The sequence below is a fragment of the Brachyhypopomus gauderio genome, unplaced genomic scaffold, assembly GCF_052324685.1.
Source record: "Brachyhypopomus gauderio isolate BG-103 unplaced genomic scaffold, BGAUD_0.2 sc90, whole genome shotgun sequence".
Taxonomy (NCBI): Eukaryota; Metazoa; Chordata; class Actinopteri; order Gymnotiformes; family Hypopomidae; genus Brachyhypopomus; species Brachyhypopomus gauderio.
Window position 1 is genome coordinate 958,839 of NW_027506911.1, and position 24,117 is coordinate 982,955.

Here is a 24,117-nt window from a genome sequence, read left to right on the forward strand (position 1 = left end):
TGAGCAGTGGGCAGATAGGTGAACACATTTAAAGGGGCAGTTTCAGAGGCTTATTGAAAGCCTTATTGATGGTGGGCCAGAGAAATAACAAATGCATCATGAAGAACAGGTCACTCCCTAAGAGAGGAACCTGATATTAGCCTGATCCAACATACATCATGTTATGTATGATTCATATGAGTTTTGCCTGTCCCGACACACAAGGCGAATAAGTAACCAAACAATCTCAAACTGCGAATAAGTAACCAACTTCAGCCACGTGAGGCCAGATGCGAATGACTAAACCGAATGTAAACAAGAAGAATCACCTTATGAACACAAGACTGACATACGACGGTGAGTATTAACACTGAGAAATATTATAAATGTTACATTATGTACAAAATATATTGTTTTAATGTTCTAACGATAAAGGGGCGTAAACCAGTCTGAATATACGAAAAGGTCTGTGAGTCTTACTGCAAGAAAATGGCCGAATTGAAAACAGATGACAGCAAATTCTAAAGAGTAGACGTTAAGATCTTCAAGATCGTTTCAGTCCGTCCTCTCATAAGTGACCTATGAGGTCTACACAATTAAAGAAACCGGAGCTGTAATTGTGCTATTAGGATTACCGACGTATGCTAAAGCGAGCTTGGTATTTTCGCCAAATTTGAACTTCTGTCGCTCTGGAAATGCGTCTTATTTGAATTCTATACGGAATTAACGAGAAGTTCGTCACACATGTCGAATTTAAGATTTTTCAGCTGCATCTGTAAAGACTCTAACGTTTCCAGGCTGATGTTTTTCTCATTTAGTCACTGAATAGACAGATTTTGCCGTGATGAAAGGAATGTCTTGGGCTTTAAATCACACTTTATTCGTTCTGAACTGGAATATCTAAGTGGAACATTAGCTAAAAAAGAGTGATACCGGTTACCAAGAGATGGTGATAGTGTAACATGTCAGTCAATTAAGCATTCAAGTACATATACAACACTGTATACAACAGTTACAGAAACTGGAAAACGTAATGAACTAATCTGTTAAAATGTCTTTTTCCTGTAGTGTTACTGGGGTTGTGTTTGGTTGTGGAGTCACACTGCAGTGACATCAGGTTCATTATAATCAGTGTTTCAGTGTCCTGCTCCTCCTCTTTATGATGAACTGTTGACAGGGAGCAGAGAGCAGCATCTCCAGTGTCCAGCTGTGTGTGTGTGAAGAGGAACAACTCCATGATGGAGCCTCATAACTCCAGCAGTGGAGGAGGAACCTCTGACCCAAAGTGAGGAGCTTTACATCAGCACTTAATATGAGGAAACAGGAAGAGGGAATATTCAGGATAAATGAGATGTAGTGAAAAACATAATTACTCAACACTTTCCTCATCTTCATCAGGATGAAGAGTGAATCACTTCCAGTACCCAGCTGTGTGTCTATGAAGAGTGAATCATCTCCAGTACCCAGCTGTGTGTCTATGAAGAGTGAATCATCTCCACTACCCAGCTGTGTGTCTATGAAGAGTGAATCATCTCCAGTACCCAGCTGTGTGTCTATGAAGAGTGACTGGTCCATATTTGATCCTCCTACCTTCAGTAGTGGGCCTGTGACCCCTGACCCACAGTGAGTGACACATTACACACACAGATTCTTTAATCAGACTGAAAGTATTTTAATTCTTCATTCTCCACATTTTCCTCTGTCTCTCCCTCCTCAGTTCTTGCGTATGTGTGGAGGGAGTAAATATTTGTGGTTCCTTAGTCCCACATTAAAGCCAGTATCACTGAATTATCCTTAAACAAATAAGGAACAGAGTAATAAAATAAAGAAGACAGTCTCCAACATCAATTGATGGGAATGACAGGTCCCACTTTATTGTAGATCAACGTTGGTGTACAGTTGAGTCTCTCCCCAACATGAAAGTCTCCAGGGCTCAGAGGAGCACTAATGTTTATTCATACGGTATATTCTGTAACGAGGTGACAGATGCAGCAGACACAGGAGGTGGTGCTGGGTCGACTTTAATGTCCATTTCCATCATAGACACAGCACAACTCAAAGCTGTTAAATGCAGTTTAAATACAAGGGATCAGAGGAGCGGATAGCGCTCTGAACCCTGAAGAGAGTCACTCAATCTTGACCTTTAACGGATAAAGAGGGCGACTGAAAATGGATGACAGGTGCAGGAATGAAGAGAACTGATCAGTAGGCGGGGCTTGTGATCTATGAAGTGAACGGGAGGTGGAGTGTTGTGAAGTGGGCGGATCCCCTGAGGAGCTGGATCGGCCTACCGCAGGGGTGGGCAATTAATTTTTACAAGGGGCCACATGAGAAACCTGAATTGTGTCAGAGGGCCACACAAACAATAATGACGTCATCACAGTGGCTCCGCACACCTCACGCAAACTTCCGCGAACGGTGGAGGCGTTTATACTTGCCGCATCACATTCTGTGCAGTGTTCTCTAAAATGATGTGTGTTGGTATAAAGAAACACCCCTCAAAAACAGGGGAAGGAACATTTACCTGACCAATTTTAATGTTGCTTTATGTTTCAAATTTGAAAAGTGCTGGAATTTAGGCTAAATACTTGAAAATGTTTGAAAATGAAACTACTTTGTTTCACAAAGTTTTTATGTACAGATTAAATGGCAATTATAACAATTCTGTATAATATATAGTATAGTGATAACAATATATAATATAGTGATAACAATATGCAAAGTATATATACCCACCACCCGGCAGGGCTCAACTCCCGCCGAGGAGCACCCGGCCGCCCCGAACCACAACCGCCCAGGAGAGCGGGCCAACCGCCCCCCTGCCGGGGAGCCAAGGCAGACCCCGGAACCCCAAGGCGCCCCCCCTCTGGAGTGGTGCAGTGATCTCAGGGGAGCATCCGGGAGTGAACCGGGCACGACCAGCCCCGTCCCAGAACCAGCTGTCCTCACCCATACACTCAAACTCAGATTTACATTCGCCTCTATACACCCCTACCATGCACACACCCTCCCCCATACATATATACATACACTCAAATTCACCCTCACACGTAGACCTTTACACATATACACCTACATGCATGTTCACCCCAACATAAATTCCTTCACACATTCGACCATACATACACCTCCAAATTTACCCACACATGCCCATATATCCCCTCCCTCCAACACGTATTCATTCGTCCACTTATTCAAAAAGAAACAAGGACACACATTTATCCAAACTAGCACGCCCTCCGCGGCGGGGGAAAATGGCTTGACCAGCAAGGATCGGCAGTAGTCCTAGGAAGCCACCAGCCCAGTCCCGCGCCAGCAATCCACCCCCGCCCCAGCAGGGAGCAGGAAGCGGGTGAAGGAAGGCCTTTCCACCCCTCCACCCCCAGTGCTGTGTTGTGTGTAGGTGTTGGTGTATATGCATGTATTGTAGTGTGTGATACTATGGTGCAGTAAAAATTGAGGGGACAGGTGCTAGGACAAACGTGGGCAAGGCACCGGGCCACTGGTCAGTGTATGTCCACACCGTCCCCTCAAAGGCCCTCAATGTCTAAAGTGCAATAAAAACTGAGGTACAGACAGTGGTGAGGAGACGGGTGAACCATGGCAGCAGGCCCACCTCGTCAACCTCTGAGTACATGCCTGCCCCCAGAATCCTAAATGTACAAGGACTGTATGTGTGTGTGTGTGCGTGTGTGTGTGTGTGTGTGTGTGTGTGTGGGTGGGTGGGAATGCTTAGGTTCAGAGGAAAGGGTCCTCTGGAAGAGGAGAGCCAGCTTGCTAGCTGGCTCATTGAGCACCAAGCCTCGCTGCCCCCCCAGCTCAAGGCAGGGAGCGGCCGACCCGGGGAGACCAGGGTGGCAACCCTCCCCATCACTACATCCAAGCTCAGATCCACACCACCCCCACCACAGAGAGCAGCCGGTCCGGACATCCACATACATCTAGACACACATTTCCTTCACACACGTATGCACTCACATATATTTAACCCATAAATATATACATATATACATATATACATACATACATACATACATATAAATATATACATACACATACATACGTACATACATATATATCTACACATACATATACACCCACACACACTTGTTCCCTATACACAACACCCCTGTGTAAGCACCCACAGCCATACCAATCGCACAGTGAACAAACGATGACAGACATCAACAGTATTGAGGACATGTTGGTCGGAATCCGGAACCCTACCTCCCGGCCCACCCCAGACATCCCCATCATCCACCACCCCACTCCCACCACCCAGGCACCTCGGAGCCCCAAGGCCCAGACCCAACGCCCCGACACAAGGCCGACCGACCCACCCCACCCAGCGGTGCAGCCGCAGCAGCGCAGGTCCCCCCGCACGGGCAGGGCCCTAGCTCGGGGTCGGGGGGCCCCAGGCATCGGGCCCCGGGTCCCGCCACCTGACCCCGCAGGGGAGGCCAGCCACCCCGCCGAGGGCCAGCATCTGCTCCCCCCGCACCCCGGCCCCACACCCCAGATCCCAAAGGGAGCGCCACCCAAGCCCCCCCACCACCGCCCGCCAGGGCAAACACATGATATCCCAGGTCGGCAGCCCCGGCCCTCCAGCCCAGAAAGTGGCCGGCATGAGCAGTCTCCCCGGGGTCGACCCCCAGCCACCAACCGGCCCTCCAGGAGCTGAAGTCCCCGCCAACCACCCCGACTAGCTAATGGAACTGATCAGTGGGAACCAAAGAGAATTAAATTCCTCCAACTGGTCTTTAGAGGAAGCAGACATTCTCTCCAGACAGATGTGATCGAGTAATAAATTTTTGTAATGAGTAATATGCAGGTTCTTTTTCGTTTTCCAATTGATGAGGATGGTTTTCTTGGCGATGCATAGGGCAGTGAGAACTATGTGTGATATGTTTGCCTCTGTATCTAATTCACTGACGTCTTCTAAGATGCACAGTCTGGGGGAAGTTGGGATGCAGCTTTTAAACCCCGTGGACAATTCTACACATACCTTCTGCCAGAATTCCTGGACAGGCCTACAATCCCATATAGCATGCATATAGTTATCAATTATATTGCCTGTACAGTGGGTACATATGTTTGATTGTGCTAGGCCCATTTGGAACATCCTTTGTCCTGTATAGTGTGTTCTATGAAGGACTTTGTATTGTATAAGTTGTAAGTTGGGGCTTTTACTTATTTTGAAGATATTTATACATATGTCGGTCCAGAAATGTTGATCTGGATTAATAAATAGGTCTCGTTCCCATTTGGCTATCGGAAGGGAGATTGAGTCATCAAATTTTAACAATAATTTATACAGTTTTGATAATAATTTAGGAGTATATAGATTTAAAAATTCAGTTACCCATGGTGATATTTCTAAATTCAGTTGATTGCAGTTGTCACGGTGAGGGGGCCGGGTCGCCACCAGAGGGCGCGCATCCCGGTCAGCAGCCGATCCCAGCACACACCCCCGAGCACGCAGCCACTCCTACCATCACAATCACCAGAATACTGATGCACCTGTTTTTTGTTACGTTGCTCTTTTTAAGCCCGCAGGTCGTCCGGTCCAGTGCTGCACATTCACGCTACGAGCCTTACTGGACCGTCAAGCGCTGTCTCAGAGTCCTCCTGCCTGTTTACTCGTTCAGAGTCTCTGCGTTTGCCTTGCTTTCTGTTAATATTCTATTATGGAGAATAAACCCCCGTTCATTCCACCTGCATCTCCGGCTGCCTCTGTTACGACGCCTCCGGCGTCACAGAATGTGCAGCCTGAAGCTGCCGGAGACATGGGGGCTTCTCCACTGGAGGTCCTAGCTCACCAGGGTCTCATGCTGGGGAAACAACAACAAGAGCTCCAGGAGCTCCGCGCACTGATGACAGGTCTGACGACATGCATGCAGACGTTGTCTGTACAGGTGCCTGCATCGACCATGTCAGCTCGATCCCCGATATCGCAGCCCGAGTACTACGAGGGAGACCCCGAGGGATGCGAGGGGTTCCTATTGCAGTGCAAACTGTACTTTGCGAGCTTGCCGTCTCTCGGGGACGCTCAGAAAGTCGCGACCCTCGTATCCCGCCTGAAGGGCCGGGCTCTGGACTGGGGAGCGGCGCAGCTCTCGAGTGAGGCTCTCTGCTCGCGGAATTACGAGGACTTCGTCAGCGAGTTAAAGGTGATCTTTAACCACCCTCGCCGAGGGAGGTCCTGCGGCCAGAGCCTGCTGCAGTTGCGGCAGGGAAACCGAAGCGCTGCAGAGCATGCTTTGGAGTTCCGTACCCTGGCCGCCAGGACGGGGTGGAACGAGGCCGCCCTCATCGACGTGTTCTTGGCGGGGTTGAAGCCTGACCTGAGAGCAGAGTTGAGCTGTCGGCCCGAGGAGCTCGGGTTTAATCAGGTGGTGCATCAGGCTATCACCTACGATAGGCTGTTGCAGGAGAGAAGAAGAGGAGTGGCGCTCGTCGGTACCCCGCAGGCTTCCGTGTCCACACCACCCAAGGAGACTCCCACAGCAGAACCCATGGAGATGGGTGCTACCGCCCCCCCCCCCCCCCCATGAGGAGCGCTGAACCGACGAGGGGGCGGCCCAGGGTGAGTACGTCCGTAATGGGAGGTTTGTTGACTTGGGATGCTTCGGTCTCTTACGGGGTGGTCTCTCTTAATACCTTCGCCCTAGTGGACTCGGGAGCCTCGGGGAACCTCATGAGGAGGAGCGTCGCGGAGGAACTGGGGGTGCCCTTGAGAAGACTGGAGGAGCCACGCCGTGTGCAAGCACTGGACGGGCGGCCTGTGGGCGGGGGTTTTATTTATCACCGCACTGCACCAGTCACGTTAACCGTTCAGGGTAGAAGTGAACATATTAGTTTTTATGTCCTCCCTTCCACACGTTATGCCCTCATGTTAGGTCTCCCTTGGTGTAAGCTTCACAACCCCGTTATCGACTGGTCCACGGGTAGGCTGCTGAAGTGGGTAGCACCTCTCCAAGGCACTCAGTCTCCCTCCCGTGTGTTCGCGCAATCCACCAGCGTAGAGAGCCCTAACATCAGCACCACTCCGGTCATTCCCGCTCCATATCAGGATCTAGCGGAGGTGTTTAGCGCTGCCAAGGCCACCCAATTACCACCCCACCGACCCTGGGACTGTCACATCACCCTCAAGGCAGGTACTACGCCACCGCGCGGTCGAGTCTATCCACTTTCTCAGGAAGAGGAGCGGGTCATGGCTCAGTATGTTAAGGAGGCTCTCGCTCAGGGCTATATTACTCCCTCCACCTCTCCCGCCTCAGCCAGCGTCTTCTTCGTAAAGAAGAAAGACGGCGGTCTGAGGCCATGCGTAGATTACCGAGGGCTCAATTCCCTCTTAGTGAACTTTGCCTACCCGCTGCCTTTAGTGCCGTCGGCACTGGAGCAGTTAAGGAGGGCTAAAGTCTTCACTAAACTGGATCTACGCAGCGCCTACAACCTTATTTGCGTGCGCGAGGGTGATGAATGGAAGACGGCGTTTAGTACCTCTACGGGGCACTACGAGTATCGCGTCTTGCCTTATGGCTTGGCATCTGCTCCGTCGTTCTTCCAGGCGTTTATTAATGAGGTCTTAAGGGAGTATCTGAATAGATGCGTTGTCGCTTACATCGATGACATTCTGATCTATTCTTCCTCCTACGACCAACATGTGCGTGATGTACGATCAGTTCTGGGCACGCTCTTGCGCAATCGTTTGTATTGCAAGCTCAAGAAGTGCGAGTTCCATCTCAGTGAGGTGAACTTCCTAGGCTACACCATTAGGCCAGGCTCCGTGCACATGCAGCACAGGAAGGTGGAGGCGGTCGTGAAATGGACGCAGCCTCACACACGGCGCGAGCTACAGAGGTTTCTGGATTTCGCAAATTTTTATAGGCGGTTCATTCGCGCATATAGCCAGATCGCAGAGCCCCTTACTGACATGCTGAGAGGGGGAGGAGTTAAGCTTCGCTGGACAGAGAGATCTACGAGAGCGTTCAACCAGCTGAAGCAAGCGTTTGTCGACGCGCCGGTTCTGCACCAACCGGATCCTAATCGTCCCTTTATAGTGGAGGTGGATGCGTCGAACGTGGGAGTAGGCGCGGTGCTGTCACAGCGTCCGAAAAAGCACAGCTCCCTCCGTCCTATAGCTTTCTACTCTAAGAAGCTCTCCGCCGCCGAGCGCAACAACGGGGTGGGAGACCGTGAGTTGTTGGCTATGCGTAAGGCGTTCGGTGAGTGGAGACATTGGCTAGAGGGAGCTAAGCATCCATTCACCGTGCTTACTGATCACAAAAACCTGGAATACATCAGGACCACGAAACGGATGAACGCCCGTCAAGCCAGGTGGTCTCTGTATTTCTCTCATTTCAAGTTCCAGGTGACATACCGGCCAGGAGAGAAGAACCAGCGTGCGGATGCGCTGTCTAGATCCTTTCCTGGCAGTACGGAGTCTACGAGCGAGGAGCCAGTGCTTACACCTGAGTGCGTCGTGGGAGCTTTGGAGTGGCAGATCGATCGGGAGATCGAGGCAGCGAACCCGCATCCAGGTTGCCCGCCGCACCGTAAGTACGTTCCCCCCGCGCACCGTAGTGCCCTCATCAGCTGGGCTCATACGTCAATGGGGACGGGGCACCCAGGGGTGTCTAAGACGGCTCAGTTGTTGGGGGCCCGCTACTGGTGGCCGGGGCTGCACCGGGACGTACTGCAGCAGGTGGCGTCCTGCGCGGTGTGTGCGCGGTGCAAGGTGCCACACACTCCTCCTGCGGGTAAGCTCCTCCCTCTCCCTGCACCCAAGCAGCCGTGGACGCACATCGCTTTGGACTTTGCGGGGCCTGCCCACCGCGTGGGAGACTGCGGATCTTCTGTTTCGACACGTATTCCGGCAGTTCGGTCTGCCTGAGGATATCGTGTCGGACAGGGGACCGCAGTTCACCTCGCGTGTGTGGCGGGAATTCCTGCCCAAGCTGAACATCACGGTTAGCCTAACCTCTGGTTACCATCCGCAGGCTAACGGACAGGTGGAACGCGCGAACCAGGAGGTGGGAAAGTTCTTGCACGCTTACTGCAGCGAGCACGCGGACACATGGTGCGCCCTTCTGCCCTGGGCCGAGTACGCACAGAACTCCCTCACACATTCCAGCACGGGGATGACGCAGTTCGAGTGCGTGCTTGGTCGCCAGCCGCCGCTCTATCCTTGGAACGCCGCTTCCTCAGACCAACCCATCGTCGAGGAGTGGTGTAAGAGGAGCGAGCGGGTGTGGGAGGACACCCATCAGCGGCTGAAGGAGGCAATCCGGCGTTTCAAGAAGAAAGCCGACCGTCGGAGGGGAGAGGCCCCATCTTATCAGGAAGGGGATAAGGTGTGGGTCTCCACCGAAGATGGACGCCTGGGCAGGAGAGGTAAACTGGGGGAGAGATATGCCGGCCCGTACGTCATTTTGAGGCGGCTTAACCCAGTTACATACCGTATCAGTCTGCCCGAAGACAGACGTGTGTCGCGTGCGTTTCATGTGTCCGCTCTCAAGCCATACAGAGCAGGTGCATTGGAGGAGGCCTCTACGCCACGGCCGCCCTCGCCGCTGCAGTTATCGGACGGACCCGCGTACCTCGTGGAGAGGTTACTGGACTCGAGGCACAGAAGAGGTGGCTTACAGTACCTGGTGGACTGGGTCGGATACGGACCGGAGGAGCGCTCCTGGATACCAGCCTCTCAAGTGGTAGGCCCCTCCCTTATCGCCGACTTCCACAGGGCACATCCAGACCGGCCAGCTCCGCGGCAACGGGGAAGACCGCGTGGGAGTCGACGGGAGGGGTCCTTGGGGGAGGGCTCTGTCACGGTGAGGGGGCCGGGTTGCCACCAGAGGGCGCGCATCCCGATCAGCAGCCGATCCCAGCACACACCCCCGAGCACGCAGCCACTCCTACCATCACAATCACCAGAATACTGATGCACCTGTTTCTTGTTACGTTGCTCTTTTTAAGCCCGCAGGTCGTCCGGTCCAGTGCTGCACATTCACGCTACGAGCCTCACTGGACCGTCAAGCGCTGTCTCAGAGTCCTCCTGCCTGTTTACTCGTTCAGAGTCTCTGCGTTTGCCTTGCTTTCTGTTAATATTCTATTATGGAGAATAAACCCCCGTTCATTCCACCTGCGTCTCCGGCTGCCTCTGTTACGACGCCTCCGGCGTCACAGCGGTTGAATCTTTGTTGAATAATGGATTTTAATAGTTGATATTCCAGAAATCTACTGTTGTTTATTCCATATTCTGATACAAGTTCCTGAAATGTGACAAAGTTTCCATCTTTAATAACATGTTCTAAATTTTTTATTCCCTTGTCATGCCATGATGTGAAATGTAGTACTTTCTTGTTCTGACAGATGTCTGGATTATTCCAAATGGGTGTTAGTTTGCATGGGATGAGTGGGGACCGAGTTAATTTAAGGAATTCCCACCAGGCTGTCAGTGAAGTATTTATACTATAGCTTTTAAAACAGTCCTGACGCTTAATATTAGAGCTAATGTAAGGTAGGTCTGAGAGTTTTATTTTCCCGCAGAATGCTTGTTCTAGGTCTAACCATGGCCTGTCTATTAAGTCGTATTTGACCCATTTTAAAATGTACTGTAATCTATTGGCTAAGAAATATTGATAAAAATTTGGTAATTCTAAGCCACCATTGCGTTTTGTATGGTGTGATTTTTGTTTCAATAGTTCCACAAAAGCAAAAGTAAATCCAAGAGCAGAAAGTATATGTTATGAATGCAAAACAGAAAAATATATATCAAAAGTATATATTTTTTATATAATTGGTTATTTGAAACTTATTTTCGTTTGCATTTTGACAAGTTTTTGGTTCCATTGTTTTAGTTTTTTTGGATTTTTCCAGTAAGGTCTTTTGCTTCTGGAATCTCTCTTTGCTTCTGGTTCGTTTTTTGCTTCTGACTTTTGGAACACATTTCACGTGTGGGAGGGTCTTAGATGAAGGCGTTCCTCTGCAATCTCCATTGGTCACTGATTCCGGACTGACACAGAGCTCTGAGACCGCCTCTGGGACCAAGCCACGCCCACCCCACCAGCCTCCCAGCGTTTTCAAACGTGGCGGAACGCGGTGGTTCTGTTTCACAGTAGCATGTAAACTAAGTTTTACCATAAAAGTTTATACAAAGGTTATAATTAATTGGTAAATGGTCTGTAGATATTGCAAATGTACACTGTATAATAACTACATTAAGCATGGCAGTTAATATTTAGCACACTTCACCAGCGCGAGCTTTTTAAAATTTTAGTGAACTGGATGCAGGCATGAAAATCTGTCACCTTGCGGCGAAATTCGCCGTTTTTGAAGTATTTTGCGGTAAAACAAACTCTTATGAAAAATAGGTAGATAGTAAAATAAGAAACAAGATTTTTTTGTAGTTCTAAATGATGAACCCTGGTATTTTTTACACTCATTTTTGCCGCTGATGTTATTTATTGGTTCATTAAGATATAATGGTTTTGACTGAGCCATCTGGAATGGCGAAAGCGGCTCGCGTTTACGGATCTGGCTCCATATATTGACAAGACAGGTCAATATTTTTCAGCGCGACATTACCGTGAGAGAAGTCAACAGGGAAGAGCGTGTTTAAAGCTAGCCTTTAAATTATTTTTAATTTAATCGCTGCTGTAGCTTCTGTTACCGTTTTGCTACATTCACAATAGTAGCGACTAGTTACTCGCTCCTCCTGGATCATTCGCTAGCGTCCCTGCGGGTCTAAAGTGAGAAGGAAATTAATCCGCACTCTGCGTTTCAATGGACTACTCTTCTTACTCGCACCCCTCCAAGTTAAAATCTTTTTGTTTTTATCTCTGAGTCGGACAGTGTCTGAATGTCATGTCTGACATGTATTATGTTTAGTATCTCTATGTTCAATGGTTCAATGAATATTGTTCACTTCTTAATAAAATATGGACAGCACAAGATGCATGTGATGTGTGTTTGTGTGTGGTACCTGCAGAACACTGAAAAACAGTGTGAGTGAACAAAGCTGGTTGTATATAGGGTGGCCACTTTTCAGTATTGCTTTAATTTTGGTATTTGGCTTTAATTTTGGTATTTTTTACTATTATGGATTTTACTATATTTGGCATCACCTCTCGTACACCAGCTGCCCCCCACCCCCCGTCCGTCGCCATACCAGATATTGCAAATACTCATATTTCTTCCACACATCAATGTTCTCTCCATCCAGTTCACTAAAATTTTAAAAAGCTCGTGCTGGTGAGCATGCTTAATGTAGTTATTATACAGTGTACATTTGCAATATCTACAGACCATTTACCAATTAATTATAACCTTTGTATAAACTTTTATGGTAAAACTTAGTTTACATGCTACTGTGAAACAGAACCACCGCGTTCCGCCATGTTTGAAAACGCTGGGAGGCTGGTGGGGTGGGTGTGGCTTGGTCCCAGAGGCGGTCTCAGAGCTCTGTGTCAGTCCGGAATCAGTGACCAATGGAGATTGCAGAGGAACGCCTTCATCTAAGACCCTCCCACACGTGAAATGTGTTCCAAAAGTCAGAAGCAAAAAACGAACCAGAAGCAAAGAGAGATTCCAGAAGCAAAAGACCTTACTGGGAAAATCCAAAAAAACTAAAACAATGGAACCAAAAACTTGTCAAAATGCAAACGAAAATAAGTTTCAAATAACCAATTATATAAAATATATATACTTTTGATATATATTTTTCTGTTTTGCATTCGTAACATATACTTTCTGCTCTTGGATTTACTTTTGCTTTTGTGGAACTATTGAAACAAAAATCACACCATAGTTTTGGCTTTTGCAAGGTTTTCATACTTATTCTTGATGGCTTGTTTTTCCATAGAAATTTTGAGATGTTTGAATCTAAGGATTTAAACCAAGCAGCAGAGGGTTTATTTGGGATTAGTGAGAATAAATAGTTAACTTTGGGTAGAACCATCATTTTAATGGTAGCGACTCTCCCCATGAGTGATATAGGTAAAGCGTTCCAACGTGTGAGATCATCTTCTATTGTATTTAATAGAGGGATATGATTTAACTGCACCAAGTCTAACAGTTTTGCAGAGATATGTATGCCTAAATATCTAATATTACCTGATTGTAGTGGAGTGTTGGTCGTGTTCTGGTAACTACAATTTATAGGCAAAACTGTTGATTTGCCCCAGTTGATGGAATATTCTGTTATAGAAGAGAAGCTGTCTATAAGCTTGATTGTATTCGGAAGGGAAGCTTGTGTGTTCTGTAGGAAAAGTAATACATCATCTGCGTAGAGACTTATCTTATGGTTTGTGGTTCCTGTGTTAATTCCTGTAATATTTGCATTTTGTCGAATTGCTGCTGCTAATGGCTCAATGAAGAGAACGAAAAGTGAGGGTGATAGTGGGCAGCCCTGCCTGGTGCCCCTCTGCAGAGTGAAGCTTTGTGAGGTGGTGTCGTTTGTCCTAACCCGTGCATTAGGAGAACTATGTAAGGCTTTGATCCAGTTTATGAAGGATGAGCCAAATCCAAATTTGTGTAGAACTGCTAATAAATATTTCCAGTTTACCCGGTCAAATGCTTTTTCCGCATCTAAAGATACAATGGTAGAGTCAGGGATGGCTGACTTTCTCGTGAGGGGCTGACTTTCTCGTGAGACTCTGCGTGAAGCAAAATGGCGGCGATCTGCTGCTAGATAAAAAACAACTCCTGATACATCCGAAACTAGCACTTTTCTCTACGGCTACTACCACCACAATATAACCTATTCATCTACCTGACAATAACCGGACTACAAAGCAACACCCTGGACCAGTTAGAAAGCTTCATTGACGGATATTACACCCAGCTGTGTACAATGGACAATACAGATAACAACGCGGATTCGACTCCGGTCGTCGGCCACGATAAAAAGCGACCACGAGTCTCGGATTCTCCAAGCCCAGGTACCACAACCAACATGAACTCTGACATACAATCAGACTCGTCATGCTGTGCAAACCTCGCAGTTATACTTAGCTCAATTGATATTAAACTCACCGCCATGGACACCCGGATCTCTATTGTTGAACTTATACACAAGGAATTTTCTGCTCTTCGCCAAAGTCTTGAATTCAGTCAACACCAAATCGAAACTTTGACGAAAGAAAACAATACACTCAAAAACTCAGTCACTACACTCACATCAGAACTGGCTATTATAACTACGGACAGCAAAGCCATGAAGGAAACCATTCTGGACCTGCAGACGCGCAGCATGAGAGACAATCTCATTTTTAACGGCATTCCAGAACAACCCTCAGAAGACGCAGAACAAGTAGTCAAACAATTCATTAAAACTCAACTCAAAATACCGACCACCACCGTTCAAAATATCACCTTTGCCCGTGTACACCGCATAGGACCTAAATCAGACAACACCACGAACAAGCGCCCCCGCCCGATAGTCGCAAAGTTCGAACATTTTAAACAAAAGATACAAGTACAGCGACAAGGAAAGGAGCTTAAAGGAACCAACTTCGGATTGAATGACCAATTCCCAAAAGAAATCATGCAACGACGTCAAAAATTATTTCCAATTCGCAAAGAAATGATTCAACAAGGACATAAAGCAGTCATTATAGTAGATAAACTATACATTAATGGACAACTATACAGGAACAAGGACACTACCCACTGGCTCTACTAACTCTCTCACTCAATCATCACATCACAGCAGCCATACACTCATACACACCAACATAAACACACAAGCCAGTGAACTCTAAACAAACCCGAGCATTACCCTAATTACACAACAAAAAAATATTGAATACATCTACGCAGTTGTCTCCAAGAAGTCTCAGCACATGTACCCTATGATCCCCCACCTCAAAATGTCTCACCCCCCTACACTTATCCTTTTCTGTTTATTTAATGTTATGTTTCCCCTTATCTGTTCACCACCTGTTTTATTGTCACCTACTCACACACAGAAATTAACAGAACTTACATTAACAATAACACTTTGATGCCTACATTAAAATTCCTATCCTGGAACGTCCGGGGAGTCGGCTCACAGGCAAAAAAAACAAAAATATTAAATCACATTTCCAAACTAGCAGACATTTGCTTATTGCAAGAAACTCATCTATCCCCATCTGACAAAAACGCACTACACTTTAAACATTTTCACCAACCATTTTCAGCTACATACAATAGTAAACAAAGAGGAGTCTCCATAATAATTAAAAAAAATATCTCATTCACTCATAATACAACCATTGCAGACTCTGAAGGTCGCTATATTATTATTAACATAACAATTAACAATCAACCTCTAACAATATGCAACTTATATGGACCCAATATAGATAATCCAGATTTCTTCCATACCATCTTTACTACCTTAACCACAACTTTCGACCTACCTATTATTATAGGAGGAGACTTCAACTCCGTTATCAACCCATCTATTGACAGAAGTAACACTAACAACCGCATCTCACAGTCAACTGTTACCATAAACCAATTCATGGGTGATTTTGGTCTTTGTGATGGCTGGCGATTACAACACCCATCAGCAAGAGAATTCACATTTTACTCACCAGTTCACAAATCTTACAGCCGCATTGATTATTTTCTTTTTAGTAATTCACTTCTACCCAACATTACAAACACACAAATACATCCTATTATCATCAGCGATCATGCCCCAGTCACTTTTACACTACTCCTTGACAAACCAAACCCTAAGAACAGATGGCGTTTCAACACTTCCCTACTCAATGATACTCAGTTTAATACCCTTATTAAAAGAGAGTGGGCATCCTATCTGGAAATGAATGACTCTCCAAATTCATCCCCATCAATTCTCTGGCAAGCAGGAAAAGCTGTACTAAGAGGTGTAACAATTTCGTATTCCTCTTATAAAAAGAAAAAAGAGGCCAAACATGAAACAGAACTAGAACATAAAATAAAACAACTTGAAACATTACATGCAAACAACCCTCAAGATGAATTTGAAAACGAAATAAGAAAATACAAAATGGAATTAAATGAAATTATTAATAAAAAAACAATTTAAAATCCAACAACTCCGTCAAGAACAGTTCCACCATAATAACAAATCAGGTAAATATCTAGCTAATAAAATCAAACAAAATAAAGAAAGATTTACAATAGCCTCTATAAAAGACTCAACAGGGAGGCCAACCCAATCACCAGAACATATAAACAATATCTTCAGAACCTTTTATACAAATTTATATTCATCAACAAAAGAAAACAAACAAGAACATATACACTCCTTTCTAGATAATATCCACTTGCCACACCTTAACCAAGCCCAAATGAATTCACTTGAAATACCAATATCAGAAAAAGAACTTTTAGCATCCCTCATGAACATGCCCAATAATAAGTCACCCGGGCCAGATGGCTTCCCTGCTGAGTTCTATAAACATTTTTGGACCATACTCAACCCTTTATTTCAGAGATTAGTCTTAGAAATAAAACAATGCTCAATAATCCCGGACCACATGAACAGTGCTTCAATCTCACTCATTCTGAAACCAAATAAAGACCCAACTCTACCATCTAGCTACCGACCTATATCTCTCCTAAATGTCGATCTTAAAATTATTACAAAAACCCTCGCACACAGACTTGACAAAATTATCCCATCTATAATTCACCCTGATCAAACCGGATTCATAAAAGGCAGACATTCATCAAATAATACACGCAGACTTTTCAATCTAATTGACTACTCAATACAACAAAAACTAGAAACAATCATCGTCAGCTTAGACGCAGAAAAAGCATTTGACAAAGTAAATTGGTCCTTCCTCATATCCACTTTACAGAAATTTGGATTTGGAGAATTATTCATTGACTGGGTTAAAATTCTTTACACTTCACCAACAGCCACGGTAACTACTAATGGATTAATATCACAAAGATTCACATTACACAGGGGATGTAGACAAGGATGCCCACTCTCTCCATATCTATTTACTATCTTTATAGAACCACTTGCAGCAGCCATACGGCAAAATAATTCAATAATCGGTATCCAAACAAACAATACTCATCATAAAATCTCTCTGTATGCAGATGATATTTTACTATTTTTACAGAAGCCCCACAGCTCACTAAGTGAAACTATTCACCTCATAGAAATCTTTTCTAATATATCTGACTACTCAATCAATTGGCAAAAATCATCCATTCTTCCAATATGCAATAATAGCTGGGATATGACAACTAACCCACCCCCAATCCCCATCTGCACATCTCATATCACTTATCTGGGTGTTAACATTTCCTCCAAACTGTCTGAGTTATTTACTCTCAATTACACCCCACTACTCAAAACCATAACAGACAATATCCATCGATGGATGAATCTTCCATTATCTCTTATTGGTCGAATAGCTACAGTTAAAATGTCTATCCTCCCTAAGGTCAATTACCTTTTTTCCATGATACCCACTCACCCAACAACTTCCTGGTTTAATTCACTCGACTCAATAATCATCAAATTTTATTGGAAAAATAAACCACCAAGAATCAAACTAAACACACTTCAACAACCAAAAACACAAGGTGGACTTAACGCCCCAAATTTTTATCAATACTTTCTTTCCAATCAATTGCAATTTATATTTAAATGGATTCACCCGTACCAATCAGACAATATTCTCCTAGACTCTGAACAAGCCCACAGTCGCAATATTCCACTCTCAGATCTTCCATTCCTCAGCCAATCAGCTAAATCACTGCCCTGTTTCAAGTCTTTAACAATATCATCTGCTCTGTCAGCCTGGTGGAAATTCCATAAAATTACTAAGTCCCCCTTATCCCCATCTAAATTAACCCCTATTTGGAACAACCCTGACATTTTAAGCAACCAAAAGACACTACACTTCCATACATGGTCAAGCAAGGGTATAACGCACCTACAACATATTCTCCACAATAACACCATAGTCCCATTTAGCAGTTTAATCCAGGGGTATGGCATCAAGAGTAATCAATTCCTTCAATATTTACAAGTTAAATCAGCCATACAAGCAGGGTACAATAAATTAACTATAAACATAAACCATCCACCTTTAATATCTGCATTAATGAACCTAACTCCCAAAAAATTACTATCTAAAATATACAAAACAATTTCCAAAGCCGATAACTCTCTCTACATCCCCACATCCAAATGGGAAGTGGACCTATTGATCACCCCCGATGCCGACTTCTGGACCCAGATATGCAAAAATATTTACAGTATGTCTAATAACTCAAACTTACAATTATTACAATTCAAATTCCTTCACAGAATATACTATACTAATGAGAGATTATCAAAAATGGGATTCACTACTAACATCTGTACTAATTGCTCTCAAAATACCCCTGACACATACATCCACGCTTTCTGGCATTGTACACCCATTCAACAGTTCTGGGGAAAAATTATAAAATCCCTATCAGTCATCTTTGATTCCCACATCCCACTATCCCCTTCCCTCTGCTTACTGAATGACGTAGCCAACACTAATCTTAATAGCACTAATACGAAAATGCTTCTTATAGCTTTAACCATCGCCAAGAAAACAATCCTCATGAACTGGAAAACAAGACATAAAACCGACATCTCACTCTGGAAAAATCTTCTTCTGGACTATATTACTCTTGATAATACACCCGCTTCTAATACACACACAGATACAGATTCTCTGTCCATATGGGTTTCAACACTAACTTCTCTTCTGAAATGACATTGTTACCTTAGCCTGTGAGCCTCACACCCCCCCTTACATACAAATACAATACATGTAAACATAAAACATACTAAAGATCTTATATGTATATGTGCACCTGAATGCACACACTAACACAAACGAACACTAAACAGCAAATATTTAACTTATATATCTGCATATATCTCACCTCACCACACCTATACACACATGGGCACATACAATCACACACTCATGGACAAACACAAAAAACTGTAATATTTAAAAAATCCCTCCCCCCTTTCCTCCCTTTTTTCTCCTTTGTATTATTTTACCCTTTGGTCATATGTTCTTCACCCCAGAGTATTGTTATTGTCATGTTATATGTACTTTTGTAAATAAATAAAAAATTAAAAAAAAAAAAAAAGATACAATGGTAGACTCTAATTTGTTAATTGTGCAGTAATCTATTATGTTTATTAGTCTGCGTGTATTGTTGGCAGATTGTCTACCCTTGATAAAACCTGTCTGGTCTGGATGTATTATAAGTGGGGTGATTTTCTCTAATCTTCTGGCAAGTGCTTTGCAAATAATTTTAAGATCTACGTTTATGAGTGAAATGGGGCGATAGCTGGAAGGAAGTGTAGGGTCTTTGCCTGGCTTTAGAAGTACACTAATGTTAGCAGAATTCATGTCTGGAGACAGTACATGATCTTCTTGAATTTGATTTACCATTCTAAAAAAGGTTGGTTCTAGCACAGACCATAATTCTTTGTAGAATTCTACAGGAAATCCATCTGGTCCTGGAGCTTTGTTATTTGGTAGCTGCTGTAGGGCTTCATGTAATTCGGGCAGAGCAAGTGGTGAATCCAGTGCAACAATTTGTTCGTTTTCCAGCTTTGGGAGATTTATATTATTAATAAATTCTTCAATAGCTGAATCGGATGGATTAATCTGTGATGCATATAAAGCTTTATAAAACTCTTTAAAAGCTTTATTTATTTGTTGTGGGTCGTGAATAATGCTACCTGTTGAGTTCTTAATAGAGGAGATAGTTGTTTTTTCCTTATTAAGCTTTAACTGATTAGCAAGGAATTTTCCAGATTTATTGCCATGTTCAAAATTCTGCCAACGCAGTCTTTGCAGTAAAAATTGTGTCTTTTTATCTATTATTTCATTTAATTCCAGTTTTAGTTTTAGTTTCCTCAGCTTGTTCATTGTGTGTTCTTGTGGTGAAGCAGCATGGGCAGCTTCTAAAGATTTTATTTTTCCTTCCAATTCTAATACCTGTGTTTTTTCTGTCTTTTTCTTATGTGTGCAGTAGGATATTATTTTCCCCCACATTACTGCCTTCCTGTGACGCACGGGCGCAGCCAAGGACGAGACACGGAATCCTCGGGTCTGACGTCACTTCGTTTATTTTTAAACAGATACAGCGCAGTAGCGCACGAGCAACAAACACATTCACACACAGCAACGTGTAAACTTGGACATTGACGAGCACAGGACACTGCGCGAGCGCACATTAAATAGACAAACCACAGTAGCCCCACGTGATCACGAGACGGTTCACAGGTGAGACTTATTAATCACGCAACAAAACCCTACCCACGTATATACACTGACGCAGACAAAGCACGTGGACTACGTTGACACAAGCCCAAAAGGGAGGGGCCGGGGTCCTCAACGTGACAGACGCCCCCTCCAAGGGCACTACCCGTCCCGGGGTGCCAAAAGGACCGAGTGCCCCGAACCCACGATGATGGGCGGATCCGACACGCTCAGTCCTGCGTCTGGGAGGTGACCGCCCTTGGTGAAGCGTCCGCCACGGACCGCCTAGAACACCCTCCCTGGGAAGACGGGGGAAAAGACGGAAGACACATTAAACGGAACAGACACGAATACACACACAGGCACACTGACATACATCGGAATAAACGGGAAAAGGGGGTTTGGTACACAAACGGGCAGACATACGAACACTGGCACACACACACATGAGACAGGCGCCAGGCTGCGCGCCAGGAGGAGAGCGACTAGGGGAGAGAGATCGGGTGCTGCAGGCGCTGCGGGTAATTGTCCTGCTCCAGCCTTTGCTGCATAGCCTCCGCCTGGTACAGCGCGGCTGGCTTGTGCGCCTGGTACAGCGCGGCTGGCTTGTGCGCCTGGTACAGCGCGGCTGGCTTGCGCGCCTGGTACAGCGCGGCTGGCTTGCGCGCCTGGTACAGCGCGGCTGGCTTGTGCGCCTGGTACAGCGCGGCTGGCTTGCGCGCCTGGTACAGCGCGGCTGGCTTGCGCGCCTGGTACAGCGCGGCTGGCTTGCGCGCCTGGTGCAGCGCGATTGGCGTTCGCGCCAGGTGCTCCGCGGCGGGCTTGTGCGCCTGATGCAGCGCGGCTGGCTCGCGCGCCTGGTACAGCGCGGCTGGCTTGTGCGCCTGATGCAGCGCGGCTGGCTTGCGCGCCTGATGCAGCGCGGCTGGCTTGCGCGCCTGGTGCACCGCGGCTGGCAGACGCCCCGTGCGGGCCGTTTGGGGTTTCCCCGTCGATGTCCATGTCCTCCGTCCCCCGGCTCCACTCCATGGACTGCTCCGGGCTGCCACCCCGAGAGTAGTCCATCGCGCTCTCGCCGGAGCGATCGGAGTGTGGACGACGCTCCGCACTCCCTTTAACGGTCCTAACCGACCTCACCGAGGCAGGCGGACTGTCCTCCTCTTCCTCCGTATAGGAGTCCCCCTCCGTCTCACCGTAGTCTGCGGTAGGCGTGGAGCACCCCACTGGAGGGTAGTCCTCTTGCTCCTCCTCCCCGGTAGGAGCGGAACCCACGGGCGGAGGGAGGTAGTCGTCTTCCTCCGACTCCTCCTCCTCCTCTTCACCGTAGTCCTCGGTAGCGGCCTCGCTCTCAGAAGGAGGGTAGTCCTCTCCCTCCCCACCGTAGTCTACGGTGGATGCGTCACACACAGACGGAGGGTAGGCTTCCTCTTCCTCTCCACCGTAGTCTACGGTGGAGGCGTCGCACACCGAGGGAGCAGGTTCTTCGCCCTCTTCTTCCTCCTCGTCCGGCTCTTCCTCCGCGGAGTCCTCTGCCCCGAACTCGTTCTCCGGGGAGGTCTCGACCGCTCCGTAAACCCCGGAGTCCACCCTCGGCGACGAGGGAGCGCGGTACGGAGGGGAGTGTCGCTCCCTCCAAAGCCTCACCGCGCCCTGGCGGAAGAACTCCGCCAGCTCGGGGTCCCTCTCCACTAGCCCCTGGGCTGTGGACAGCTGGAGGGCGCACACTGGGTCTGTCTCCAACTCCTCGACTGTCGGCATAGCCTCGTGTCGCGGAGAGGGGTTCTCCTCAGGCTCCTCCTCCGGTGTCCTCCCCTCCCCATAGAGTTTGGCGAAGCCCACCCGTATGGGCGAGGGCTCCCGGGAACACGAGGGGTGTCGCTCCTGCCACACCTTTACCGCCGTCTGGCGGTATTCCTCCGCCAGCCAGGGAATGGCGGTCTCCCGAGCTGCGCACAGCATATAGGAGCACTCCGGGTCCTGTTGGAGCTGCTCCATAGTCGGCATGGCTGGACTGCGTGGAGGGGAGGAAGACGTATGGTGACGCCGCTTGCTGGGGCGCTGTGCCTTCTTTGGCCGGGTTGCGTATCCTGGCATTTCTGTGTCTCTTGCGGCTCGTCAATCTGTGACGCACGGGCGCAGCCAAGGACGAGACACGGAATCCTCGGGTCTGACGTCACTTCGTTTATTTTTAAACAGATACAGCGCAGTAGCGCACGAGCAACAAACACATTCACACACAGCAACGTGTAAACTTGGACATTGACGAGCACAGGACACTGCGCGAGCGCACATTAAATAGACAAACCACAGTAGCCCCACGTGATCACGAGACGGTTCACAGGTGAGACTTATTAATCACACAACAAAACCCTACCCACGTATATACACTGACGCAGACAAAGCACGTGGACTACGTTGACACACGCCCAAAAGGGAGGGGCCGGGGTCCTCAACGTGACACTTCCCTGCTTCCCAAAGGACACACGGAGAGGTACCTGGTAGATCGTTATATTCTAAATATGTTGCCCATTCTTTTTTGAAGTAATTAACATGGGTTAAAGTTCTCCGTCACTACGACGGATTTCCGTCATTTGATTTTTTTGGGGAAAAAATTCGTCAAATCATAATAAACAACACACGCGCGTGCTATCTGTTTTGTGGCCGAAATATGATTCTCACTGGCGCTCATCAGCGCTGGATGGATGACGGCGGTGTCATTTGATTGACTTGCGGTTCATTCCGCCTTCAGATTTGCGGATGTTACGTAGAAAAGTTTTTACCCCCCTACTGCCTGGCGTGATCGTAGCGCGCGACTCTGTACACCTGCGCGAACGGCGGAGGCTACTTGCTGCGTCACATTCTTTTTGCAGTGTAGTCCGAAGCAATATGTGGTATTATAAAGAAACACCCATCAAAAATAGTGGAATGAACATTTACCTGACCAATTGTAATGTTGCATTAGTGCTGGAATTTAGGCTAAAGTACTTTAAAATGCTTGAAAATGTAACTACTTCGTTTCACAACAAATATCTGTCTGACTGAACAGTTATTACGTTAACAAATACGAGCCTCTTGTAATTCCAGGACGAAACATGAGAGAACGTGAAGTCGTTAAGATTGGGCGTTTTGAAAATAAACCACCATTAAATAATGTGATAAAAAGCGAATTATTTCGAATCATTTCGAGTATATGTTTAAATATTTAACTTAAATTTAACGTTGAGAACGCGTTGAAATGGACCTTGAAAGTGACGTACAAGTGCTTTAATTCCACCTTATAAAGGTGTATGAACCCGGCAAACATGACTTGGTTCACTGCGCTGAAGCGCTGTGCGCGCGAAGTTACAAAATTCGAGAGGTGCACGACTGCGAGGCTCTCGCGCACGGGTGGAGTCACCGCAATTACGTCATTTTCGGCGTGCGGACCCTCGCGCTGCTCACGCCACTCGTGCTGCGTCAAGTATAAAGGCTTAAACCAGGCTTAACATGGATGGTGTTGTTCTGTTTGTATTTAAAAGCTCTATCCAGTGGTGTTACATTTTTTGTAACATACCTACTTAAAGCAGGTAATCTTACGGCTTATGTTTTTGCGATGGTGAATCTGATAAAAACAAGAGAGCTTCATACCTCTCACCAGGATTCACTAAATTTGACTTGATCTTTAAATAATTTTCTGGAAGAGGACCCCCAGATAACTCCCATTAAATACACATTTATGTACATTTATTGCTCAGGTGTTCATTCTCTCTTCTCTCCTTACACAGGCTGTTTAGATAAATATACTTTATAAATGTGTTTATTGTGTAGAATTAGGCAAAAAAGGCTGTGTCCCAACTACACCACATTTTCAGTAATTGCTGGCATTGTC

General features: G+C 46.5%; 1 long non-coding RNA gene across 1 annotated transcript; it reads left to right on the forward strand.

The window, feature by feature from the left end:
• The first annotated feature begins 202 nt into the window (after positions 1-202).
• LOC143493644 (uncharacterized) lies at positions 203-3,684 on the forward strand. The gene is made up of 4 exons (XR_013125549.1): positions 203-336; positions 1,157-1,264; positions 1,378-1,602; positions 2,726-3,684. It is a non-coding gene; the product is annotated as an uncharacterized LOC143493644 (long non-coding RNA).
• Positions 3,685-24,117: the final 20,433 nt, after the last annotated feature.